General features: G+C 29.7%; 1 long non-coding RNA gene across 2 annotated transcripts in view; it reads right to left on the minus strand.

The window, feature by feature from the left end:
• Positions 1 to 1,958: 1,958 nt before the first annotated feature.
• The window catches only part of LOC132921472 (uncharacterized), an 89,208-nt gene continuing 77,700 nt past the window's right edge, over positions 1,959 to 13,466 (minus strand). For both annotated transcript variants that reach the window (XR_009660890.1, XR_009660889.1), the window contains exon 5: positions 1,959 to 5,154. This is a non-coding gene — a long non-coding RNA (uncharacterized LOC132921472). The remainder of the gene's footprint in view (positions 5,155 to 13,466) is intronic.

Here is a 13,466-nt window from a genome sequence, read left to right on the forward strand (position 1 = left end):
TTATTGCCTACATGTTAGATACATCTATACACATTATTATAAAATATTGGTTAATGGGTTGTATGCGAAGTGCATGTAGAAAATATTCAATAATTGTTTATGTTTCCTAATGAATATTTATGATATCGTTTTCCTTAACGCGTTTAAACAGGTTTTATCGATTAATTTTACAACACGTAACATTCCTATATATATACGTAAACGTGTATTATAATACAATTATATAAGCCCCGAAAGTTTCTCTAGATGGCAAATAACATAATGTTCTTTTACGGCTTGTATAAACGAACGATGAAGTGTAATAAGCGTATTGTGTTATCGTTATATGTTAATAAGGCACTTTCGACTATAGAGAACAAAATATTCAAAACTCGAAATTCCCAATTTATTTTTAATATAATATTATTTAGATAGGACCAACTTATATTATACTATAATAATTTACTTTGTTGTGTATTTATATGTTTATATAATAGGTACCTAATATATAGTTGAGAGAATCCGTCGATTTGATTGATTCCGTTGCAGTATTTCTTTTCTTTTATATTATTCGATTTTTTTTATTCATGTTTTTTGCACGCTCTTACGTCTTAAAATATATATAATGTGTGTTCTTTATGAGTTATAACAAACGATTTTCCAATTTATTCAAAAACACTAACTCGGAATAATGCAATAATAATATAATCTCCATCAGGGATGGGCAACTGAAAGTTATTAGAGGACCAATTTTTAGAAAATTAAAATTAGTGGGCCAGAGTATAGAGAGCAAAAAAAAAGGTCATTCAAAATATGCATTTTAATTTAGCATACAGTAGAGACAATTGACTTTGAAATTGTATGATTTGATTTGAAAATGTAGCACGGGCCAGATAAAAAAGGTTCGCGGGCCGCCATTGCCTGATCGACAATACCCCTGATCTACATCATCAGCTTTTTCAGTGTATATAACAAATTATTATTTTATAGGTATATAAGTTTTCTACATGAGAAACTAGTGTTATCGTAATACAAGTAGTTATAATTGTGTTTCCATAAGAAAAATTAACATATACATTACACCTAAACAATTTTGCCGACAAGATTAACCGTTTCAAAAATAAAAACGAAATTATTTTCATTTATTAAGCTGACCTACGAATATATAATACCTTAGTGCTTATAATCCTGATATCCACCACATCGCGCATCGACCGTCAAACGATTTTCCAAGATAGATTAATACCCTCTCTCCCCAGAAAAAATGTGGCATCAGGGGTAGGTTTCAAGATTTACTCGTATTCATTATACAATATTATAATAATATATTTATATGCGAACGACGATGCCATAATAATAATTATAATGATAATGATGTATCCTAATATGTAATGACGTCTGTTGCGTACTTGCGTTTAGTATAAGTTAAAATAGCACATATAGTCATATTATACATTCGACCTCCTATCGAGTATCTTATAATATAATATTATTATAAATATATTACGGTACGCGTGACGATTTTCCGTCGGTTAACATCAACTGAAAAAAATTCTCTATATTATTATATAAAGCCATATTTTTGCTCCTCAGCACATATGATGCACTGCTCTACCACTAAATGTCATTATTACCACAGTTAGGTATTTCATCTACAGTCAAAGGGAATGTACTTATATGTATAGATTCTCCAAAGTTTCCTAGGTTTTTTTTATATTATTTAATTCTTAGGTAATTCTTAATATTTTATTACATAACAATAAATAATAATAAATTTAAACATTTTTCTTTATCAGAAACATTTATTAATGCAAATTTATACAAAAATACATAATAATATATTACTAATATCAATTATTAAATGAAAACATTTTGTACATTTTACTAATTATTTTCTTTATTTCATAATAAACAAAATTGTCATAAAATTTTTTCCAATTAATTTACTTCAAACTCACTTATTATTTTTTTTATGGCAGACTAATTCATACATAAAAATTAATTTTATGAACATAAATATTAAAATATTTATTGTCTTTAATAATTCATTTTAGTATTATTACATCATGGGATGATCTATATATTATAGCCGACATACAGAACACACAGTAAAAATATACAATATTATAATATGATATGTCATTATTGTCTACATGTCTGATCATTCTTAACTTATTACCATTGTTTGTCACTATTGTTATTACTTATTATCGCTATTACTACTTAACTATTATCATGTTAAAATAGTCAAAAATTAATGTTACTAAGTATCCATAGATGTAGATAGCCTTATAGGCTAGGAATGTCTTATTATTCTAAATAAAAAAAAAAATTAAAAAATTAAAAAAAAAAAAAAATAATATGATATAAGTGTAACAATGTGAAAAATAACTTAGTTTTAAAACTAAATTCTTTGTTTTGCATTTTAAAGAAATTATTTCACCCCTTATCAATATATGCACGTAGAAAAGTTTTGATCGTCATTAGATCTGCTTTACGTGTATATTACGCACACGTTTCAGTAAATATAGGCACCTCTATATATATATTGTATATACGTATATATTAAGGCACATAAGTCGATAGTGTTTCATTTTGTATTTAGTTGAGACAATTTGTAATAGGATATGCCATTTTTGGACTAAAATAATATCAAATAAAATACAACTAAAACAATATACTTTGCTGCAGTGCAGATACCAAATACCACGCTCAATTGTACACAATAATATATACTTATAATATATTAAAGAGATGCGGAACATACAAACAATTTTTTAGTTGTGCATTAAAATAAATAAATTATTCAACATTCTATATTCAAAGATGAATAATTGTTACTCATATGCTTCATGTGTTAAAAAATTTAAAAGGGCTTAAAATAAAATAATTATAGTATTTTTTAAATATATTATAGGCGTTATAAATTATAATATAACATTATTATAATTGTCATATACGAAATACGTCTATAAGCACATTACTCACTTCATTGGTGTTCGAAAAATATTGAATCCTTTTATAATTTTAATTTCTCTTAAAAATAAATCAAACATTTCCACGGAAAATAGTTATCGAATTAATCGATTCCGTCCAATAAGCTCATATATCGTATAAATAATAGTAATAAATAGTACATAGAAGACAAGTTTTAGATCTCGAATAAAAATTATTAACATAATATTATAGTGGAAAATACTATATTTTATAGTAATAAAATCGTGTATTAAGAGTTTTTCGAATTGCATCTGTTTTAGTTGGAACAGTAGCTTCCTGACATTCCAATTTATGGTGTAGACGTGATAAGTTTAAAATTCTCGCGGTTGACATTAGAACTTACAAATCAGTAATAACAGACAAAATATTACTTTAAATGGGCGTTAATTGATATAATAATTTTAATGAAAAAAAAGATCGCGCCTGCTTCAAACCACTAGAAAACGAAAACCGCTAGAAATCACACTGCAATATCATCGCGGTGTTGGTGAGAATCGATACATCAAACATTAAACTATTACTCATCTGTCTCATCTATATAATATATGTTTAGTAATTTACATTTAAATATTGATATACATTACACACATACCCATAGAGTATATCTTTAAATAATAATAATTTGTTGAAGCGGTGTGGAGGGTAAAATGAAAAAGAATATCAAAAGTAAAAAAAAAACAGTCGTCGGTGGTTAATGGGGTCGATGTAAGGGAGTAACACGACCGCGTATAGTCGTCGTCGTCCTATACCTTGCGGCCACGCAGCATCCACGTCGTTGTTTACACCTGACCGAAATCCCACGATATCGGCAGCCCGTCAGTGCTATGTTTATTTTAACCCTTTTCGTCGTTTCTCTCTTCTCTATGCACACTATTACTGTTATTATTATGCAGATGTCGGCTATGCTGAGGTCGCTTTTCTCTCTTTCTCTTTCTCTCTCTCAAACGCACACATACTCACTCACTCTATAGTTTATAAAGTATATAAACACGACGAGCGATAGCATTCTTATTTCAACTAATGGAGCGAACCCTTCGACGACGACGACGACGACGACGACAACAAAAAAAAAACACACACACACAATATATTATTATTATTATATAATTTATACTTGCGCATCGGAAATAATCACCTTTTTACGTTGCCCCTACTCACCCGACGATGGTATATATTATAATATTATTATTATTACAAAAATCCCTCTATCGTCGATGATTTATAGGTGGTGGTTCCGGCAGTCGTGGCAGAGGCATTATTTGGACCGCGCATAATATATTATATATGTGTTATATTGTTATCATTTTATATAACAAGCATACATGGGTATAAACTGTATAGTAGTACTTAACATTCTTGTGGGACGGTTGCGCGGTTTGTGGATATTATATAGGTTTATATAGTATTGTAGCTGACAACTATTTTTCAATATTCTGAATGGACTTTTGCAAATTATACACAACGGACTTTTAAAAACGGCAATTTAAAAAACTGTAAATAGCTAAAAGGTACTGTCTAGAAATGTATTTTTATACAAGCTTTTGCGAACAAGTTGATTTTTATATTCATTATAATCATTACATAACCTAAATATTTTTATAATCGTTGAATGCCAATAATAAATCATCTTTCAGAAATTGGCGAGTAAGGGTTTTTTGGAACAACAAGTATTATATTAGTCTGAAATTAATATAAATTGGACAGTTCATACAAATCGTAAACAATTTTCAAGTTTTAAATATTTTTTCTCATTATCCAGAAAAACGGGAAAAAGACAATTGAGGTCGTTGTACTCTTCAATATCGTTATTTCTTAATCGCTTAATGTATAGTAGAGTCACAAACGCGAACATTTTTATTCCTGAAAGTGAATAATGTATATACTATAAGAATATATAGACACAAAACCGTATAGATTACTAAGAGATTGACTAAGATCTTTACTAAGATGGACTACGTAAGTGTACCTCCTGAAAAATGTTTATAATGTTAAAATTATTTGTTGTACAATATAATATAATATTATACGATCTGCTGCAAGAAAACGACTGTATAAATGCACTCGACCGGGACAGATTATAGCCCTATATGTACCCATTAGATCCGCTGAAAATATTGTTTTTCTTCTTCTCCGACGGTCAGCTAACAGTTTTGAACAATATTATTCGTGGGCTCGTGGCTGCAAAAAAAATAATACACCTGTAGTTATTTGGTATTTATATAGATGTCTTATTTAATATATTATCGTGTGTCGTTTATTACACTACAATGCACTTGACCAACCGAACGTATATGCACTGCAGATTTACGACAGCAGTTGTAGCTGTAGCGCGATTCAATGGAAACCATTTTGTTTTTAATTTTCTACGGGTAAAAACGGAATTTTTGACTCGATTTTGACAGGCGTGTACGTAAACTTGTATTTTAAAATCAAACGCTGAAAACAAGATGTGTGTTTTTGTATGGGCGTACGTACGATTTTTACGATCTAGTCGACAATTCCGCTTGCTGTATAGTGTCGCTGCAGCCTTTAAATCCGTTTTAAGTTTTCTCACGTTGCAGTTTATCATAGACAGGTTATATGTGTATATATTATACGTCATAAATTATTATCATAATTTATCCTCGCCCGATTCGTATATAATATAATATCATAGCTATATGTTTTATAGGTAATATATAATATATACAAAAAAATAAAAAACATTTTTGATCGATAAATAATTATACCTATATATAATAACGATATAATAAATAGCTGGTAGCTGAAACATATTATGTATTATTATATACATATACCATAATTTATTGAGCGCAGTAAATAAACTATAATAATAATATAATAACGAGCGTAAAATGCGGTACAGTATTACAGTGTGTTAATAAATGCGATAGAACTAGAATTTATTACTTAAAATTTGAGAGCGATAACATAGTTTGTCGAAAAAAATAATTTCGGTACAACCACTATTATACGTGTATTATATTATTATGTGAAAATTATAAACGAAATATTTTTGTTATGTTGTGTTTAAAAATATAACAAGAATATTATAAGAGACACGTCGTGAAGAAATAAAAACATTTTTAACGAACATTCGACGAGAGCTTCGTACAATTTATATATATATATATATATATTTATATATTATATAATGCAGGTAGGTACTCGTAATATTCATAAAGTATTACAAGAGAAAAAATATCTATACAAAAACAGAACTCTGCGAGAGTGGAAAAAATATGTTTTAAAGTGCATTTTTTATATTTTGCTCTTGTATTTTGCATTTGTCGGTCGGCTTCGCGTCGTGTATATATAACTATAAATTGGTCGGTATACGTTTCCGAAATGGGTTTTAAAAGCTTTTAACTAATAAAGACATATAGTACTTACATATAATATATAGATTATAGGTATGGTAAATACGTATATTATATACATTGTTAGAACCTACATTTTTAGCATACAAGAAATCAGAAATGGCACATAACAATACAAATATAAATATAAATATCCAGGGGCTGCGACATAATGGACCAAAAAATGAAGTATATGTTATAAGTGTGTATATTTAAGTATACATATATGAAAATTAAGGTAAATATAAGTAAGCTGCAGGTAAATAGTAAGTTATTAAGTATAAGTGAACAGAATGATTCTGAAAGCAGTTAACTACAGTATAAAATGTAATATTCTAGTATACTCGTATATTGCAAATGACAAAATATTTTAAAATACATTTAGAGATGGTGATGATGATTAGCGTGACGTTTATATTATTATATATACCATGATACGCGTTTAATCGGTTGTCATTCGGCTTTCTATAGGTCCAAATGATATATTATTAGTTATATTCAATCATTATTTATTGTTGTCATGCGTTATGAATAGTTGAATTAGAAAATGAGTACACATGAGTGGTATAACTGAACCATCTGAACCAGTAGCTCCTGATTAGTGTAGTAGAAGAGTAGTGTCACTAGTGGAAATCTCTTTAAACTGAAGCCTATAATGGGTCATCGTTAACTGAGTTGAAACAAAACACAATATGTGCATTTAAAATTTATAATTTTTATTTTAAGTTCGCAGACACGGTGTAATTTAACGATATATTTCGTTTATAGATGTGAGCCGATCGGCGGAATTATATAAATTCATTTTGTATTACAAATATATATATAAATATAGACGCTATACCATCGTATTGTTGTAGTTAAGCCTGAAACCAGAAAAAAATATTACTTTACGTACGTGAATATTAATTTTTTTTTCATAGTTCACTAATGCTTAATTAAAGCGTATAAATTTGACTCACAAAAGAGAGTAAAAACCCAGTGCTAACTCAACGGAAATGTTCTTTATTTTTATACATTATACATATTATACATTGTATGTTTATGCCGGCTAAGTATATAAAATATTCAGTATATAAGTATGCGTGTGTGGTAATAGTCATCTTGTCGCGCGTTCAATATGTACATTGTATGCACGAGCCAGTGATGTATATAGTTAAACGAGAGCTTTTTAATAATTAAAATAATATGCGATATACACCGAACTCTAAGTGTGCTTTTGTATACCGAGAGAACCCTTTTTTTGTTATCGTTGTCGTTGGTATTATTCATCTTTGGTACGCTGCGGGCAAGGAAAACCATATGCACAATATATATTAATACACTCATATATGTGTGTGTGTGTGTGTGTGTGTTTATACCTACGTTATAATGACAATAATAATATATTCTCGCGCAAAGGACACGTCAAGATTTCCCTTCCCTTTTCATCCTGCGCACGTATCTACCGACGTTAAATATGCAATTATTATTTTTATTTCGTCTCTTCCGCATCTTGCCGTATCCGCAATCACCCCTCATCGTTGAACGTCGTCGTCGCCTCTCGCAGCAATGTATAGACGTGAAAAAAAATCCAAGAGAGACACTTAGACTTATACACGCACGTCTAGTGGAGATGATATGTATATAATAATAATAATAATGAGTAATAACCATACGACAACAGCGTAGAGAGCCCGCGAATAAAAAAAAAATTTAAAACAAAAGAGGAAATGTATATTATAATACAAGAGCTCGGCTGACTGTACTGCGGCGAGCATAATAACGTCGTACACGACCAATCAAAAGCTGCAGCCCCCACAGAGTATAATATTATATATGATGAGCAGCCTAATGAGTGTTTCGACAAATGACAAAACCACTTGGGTTTGTTTGCTCGCCGTCGCCGTTTTTCTCGATAACGTCGCACTATATACGACAGTGCTATATAATATATATATAAATTAATGGCATGCGCTCAGATGAAGATGGCGAGCGCGTTTCGTGTTGTTTTCGCATTATATAAATATATAATGACGGACACTATACACAATATTATTATGTAACACACACATATATGTATTTGCTATATAAAAATGTACATCGTCAGTAGGAACGACTCATAAATTATATATATATATATACAGGTACCTTTTTATAGGTATATAACTGTATAAGGGTAAGTGGCGAAAGAGAGACTTGAATAGAACTGAACAAGACGAACTTGAGACATAGATACACCATTATTATTATCATCTATGGCAAAGAGTCCTACAGAATATATTATATATGACACGATACGAGTAGGTACATATATACAGCATTGAGTGCGTTTTAAAAAGCTTTCGTGAGTCTCAAAATATTGCTTTCCCTGCGTCGGCGTATACATATACATAGTAAAAATAAATTATGTTTGCTCTGCACTGAAACTGTACTACCCTACTACATACCTATCACGCGTGACAAAAAAGGAGTGACAACGTTCTTATTATGTACATACGGCAGCACAATGATAACAAGAAAAAAGTTTGTTTTATAAAAACCTTTTGAAAAATAACTTTCAAACAAAGAAAACGCATTGACCTCTCCTAGATACCGGCTGGTTACTCTTGCTACTGTTCAATTAATAATTATATATTATTATGTATATGAATTGTACGTAGGTACAGACTATAATACATATAATATAGAAATATTGAATATGATTATTCATTACACCGTGTTATAATATAGGTGCATCATAATATAAGTACGTTGTGTGCAGTATGGAAATGAAAATATTTAATACGAATTTAAATACGTATGTGTTGTTTATAAACTATAATTAATTCCCAAAAAAATGTTTAAGCTTTTATTTAACCTAACACCATAACTGTGATAAATGCACAAAAATGTATGTAGTACAAATTATTTTTTAAATAAAGTCTGTTGCAGGGGTAGAAAATATGAAACCTAATTTTTATTACGAATTTTCTCAATAATGATAAAAAAATTTCCTAAACCAGTGTTTTTTCACCCAACCTAAGACACTGAAAATTTGACAATAAATTGTATGATATATTTATATTTTATAATTATTTCAAATCTATAATCATAACATGCAACGGTGGAAAAGTCAAAAAATCTATGATGTCAGTTTCCTCGAGCAAGTCAAGTGATAACGTACAACGATGATGATGAACAGTTTCCTGCCTAGGTTCAAGAAGGGAAGTATATTTGCAGGAATCAATCTAATAACAATAATATATATATTTTGTAAAATTAAATTTAATACAATACCTATTACTGCCGTATGCTTCTCGTTTCTTGTAGTATAAAAAGGATTAAAAAATGTATTACATTTATTTTTCTTTAATAATTCGAAATTCCGTTTCACTGCCCCGCCAAGCTGCGTAGTCGTTATCGATTACGAAAATACTCAGTCGTTGGCACAATAATATTATGCATATTTATTATGGCTTAAAACATTAACGATGAGAGTACATCAAGCAATTAATAATAAGCTGTGAGCATATTATTATAATCTGCACACGTGAACAAACCGCAATCGAATTATACAGAACGGAATATCCGTAAAAGCATTGTTCGTAAGATAAGCATAATAGTATACACGCCCGTATAGGTACACCAACCCGATTTTTCAACGTCACATACGTGTGTGTTCAGAATTCGGAATAATATTTTTATTTTTTAACTATTTTTTTTTTGCACTCACATAATCAATCTATTGCATTCAAATTTCATGGAAGTCGTACATAATATATTAGTGCGACGGTTCTTAGCGCTGTCTGGAAAATTGCGTTTAATCAGAAACGAATAACAGTAAAAACTACGTATGCTTATATACCCCATGTAACTGCCACGAAATTGTCGACTCTATTGCATGGCCACGAAGTTGTTACCCTTTGGCCAACCCTAGTCACTGGCTTTGGCTTATCACTCCTATCAATTCGAAAAATATGACAATATTTGCCAAATTGTATGCAAATAATTTTAGAATTTGGAAATCATTATTTTTTCCGCGCGATTGTACAAACCTTTTTTCGCCATGAATAGAGCTTGTATTATTATTTGAACATTTTAAAAGCCAATTCGCAATTGATTTGCAAAATATTGGCACATTTTTCCTCATCGATCAAACAAAATCATAAAAAGCCAACTCACGTCTTTATTGTACGGGTAACGGGTATATAGTGCATAAGCCCTGTATGTTCGACAGATTTTAGTTTTTATCATACATTAAAATTAGATGTTAAAAAATTGTGATGGCAAATAAATCTAAAATATTAAAATATAATACTAAATGTAGCATGACCCCCTAGAAGTAAGGAACTAAGGACTATGCTGTCCGTTGTTGCTCCCCCATTCCCACCTTATACAGTCCTGCCTGTACATGTATTTATTATTATGTATACATACACACATATATATATATATATATATATATATATATAAAGCGTACAAACGTGTAATATGGTCACTCTGTATACTATAAATATATAGTTTAATAAAGATGAATTTTCTTTTTTCCTTTGTGAAAATACGCACACACCGAAAAATATAACGTTTAACCCGGAGGAGTTCCGTTGAAATACGAATTCTACTACTACTACTACTACTACTAATAATAATAATAATATAAAAAAATACATATATATACATAAAAGTCACGGAGAGAGAATGTCGTTTTAATAAATTCAGTCGCGTGTGTATTATAAATATTTCTGAAAATATGGTTTGTTTCTCGTGTATGACGTTTTTCCGTCCTGCACCCTTCACCACGGCACTTCATCCAGCGCTCACTTTTCTCAACTTCTTTTTCCCTCGTTTTCCTTCAGAAATATTTTCACCATAAAAAAAATGAAGTCGTTTTAATATAATGCACGTATATAGCGTGGTGATGCGATAGGGCGGGTGGACGGAGAGACAGTGAAATTCGGGAACGTCCCGGAATTAATGGTCGGGACGAGCGCACATCAGTGGCAGCGGTGGTGGCGGCGGAGCACAAAAAGAAGGAAGAAAAAATCCAATTTAAGAGAAAACTGTATTTCCATCGTCTTCGTCTTTTCCTTCTCCTCTCACTCTCTCGCTCACTCTCTTTCTCTCTCTCTCTCTCTCTCTTCTCTCTCTCTCTCTATATATATTTATATATATGCAGATATATTTATATATTATATCCCCGCTAACTCTCTTACTCTACCCGCGTGACTAGGAAATATTATTATATTCAGCGCACACTGCTGGCGCGCGTATATGCACACAAGAGATAAAAATAAAAATTTTATTTACACGTTGAGAAAAAATGAAAATAAAAATATATCGTAAAAACCAACGGGAATAAGCAAATAAGTAATAACAATATATAATAAGTTCGTAAGTCGTTACTTACGAGTACAGCACTTAGAATCCTTCTTGACTGAAACTACAGCGAGAGGGAAGTAAACTTTTACGTAAACGATCAATATTATATGGTTCCGATCAATTTGTGTATCGAAACAGTCGCAATAAGATTATATTTTTAATTGGAGGTTATAGGTCGATATTTGTTTGTCAATATTACCATCTGTGTTTCATGTACAGCTCAATGTTGAATTAAAAATGCTCATTCATAAAATAATTATTATCAAAAAAGTCCACGAATTTGTGCACATTTTAAATCTGCTAAATCCTATAATAAATACTTAGGCAAAGTGTCAGATATATTTAATATGTTGAAAATTTGGATTAAGTCAAATTCGTGTATCCTTAATTTCTTAATACCAATGCAATGCTATTGTATAACACTCCGTTATACTAACACCGTGGACGCAAACAAATTTTGTAATGCTTGATATTTTTGTTTCATCTATAGAACTTACGATTTTTTTATACGGCAGATAATGTAATAATTGACAATATTTAAACGCGAAAAATGTATCACAAATACTCGTTATACTTAAATATATACGGCATTTAGGTTTAAATCAATCGTATTTCTAGTTCACCCAAATTTACTCATATAATTACACAGTGATCTTCGTGATCAACTATTGGAGTTTAGTATAGTCCATTCCAATAAGACGATTTTTGAGTAATTTTTTTTACAAATTGTATTACATATAAGTAAAGATATTACACTATAGATATTGAAACTATACAAAGCAAATTATTATACCTATGTATTACCTATACGCCTAAACGCCTTATACCTATTTATAATTTGATCCGCAATTATAATAAACACGGATAGCGAATGACACCGTAGTGCAGTGGAATATTAAAATATTATTTAATACCTATTTTAAAAACAAACTATTTTGATTCAACATTTTATTCTCGATTTCTAATGTGATGTGTATTCAACTGAAATGACGTGTGTTAAAAATCAATAATTAATTAGTTAATGACGTTAACGTGTAGCAAGGAATGAGTGAGTGATTCCTATATGAAGTTAGTTAATATTTATAATAAAAAACTACTCAACAATTTTTTAATCATAAAAAACTTATTAGACTTAATTAAAAACTAATGCACTTGTAAAAATGTTACTTAAAATACAAAAATAACAAGAGTTAAACATAATATATATTTTTTCATACCCCTAAAGTAACTTATAATGTATTACATTTTTTTTAAACTGAAATAAAAAAGTAATATTACTGTTTTAATTTAAGTGTCTTTATTTTAGATCAATATGTAATTTTGTCATTATATTGTGTGATTATTTGAACATTATTAATAAACGTTTTGATATCTATATTATTGTTTCGTAATCTTTGACATGTATATATATAAGTGTACATGAAACATACTTAAAACATTTTTAAGTGAACGCGTAAAAGCTAACGATTTATATTAAATATGTTTGCATTTTATGCTTTTACTTTAAACTTTTCAATAAAATCAATATGTCAGTAAAAACGATTTACAGATCAAAAGATCAGAATAGTTTCTAGAACACGATTATACCTATACATTTTTCAAGAGTAAAATAATTTACATAATATCTATTATAATAATGAGTGTGAAAATAAAATTCATCGTGGGTTTCAATTTTTTTTACACTCCCTGCATGAAAATAATCGCGCGATTCAAATATAAAGGAGGTACAACATGGCGCGAACGGTAATGGCAAACAGTTAATATATTTTTTTTTAAAGTATATACACGTTGCAT

The sequence above is a fragment of the Rhopalosiphum padi genome, chromosome 2 (genome assembly GCF_020882245.1).
Source record: "Rhopalosiphum padi isolate XX-2018 chromosome 2, ASM2088224v1, whole genome shotgun sequence".
In the NCBI taxonomy this organism is placed as follows: domain Eukaryota; kingdom Metazoa; phylum Arthropoda; class Insecta; order Hemiptera; family Aphididae; genus Rhopalosiphum; species Rhopalosiphum padi.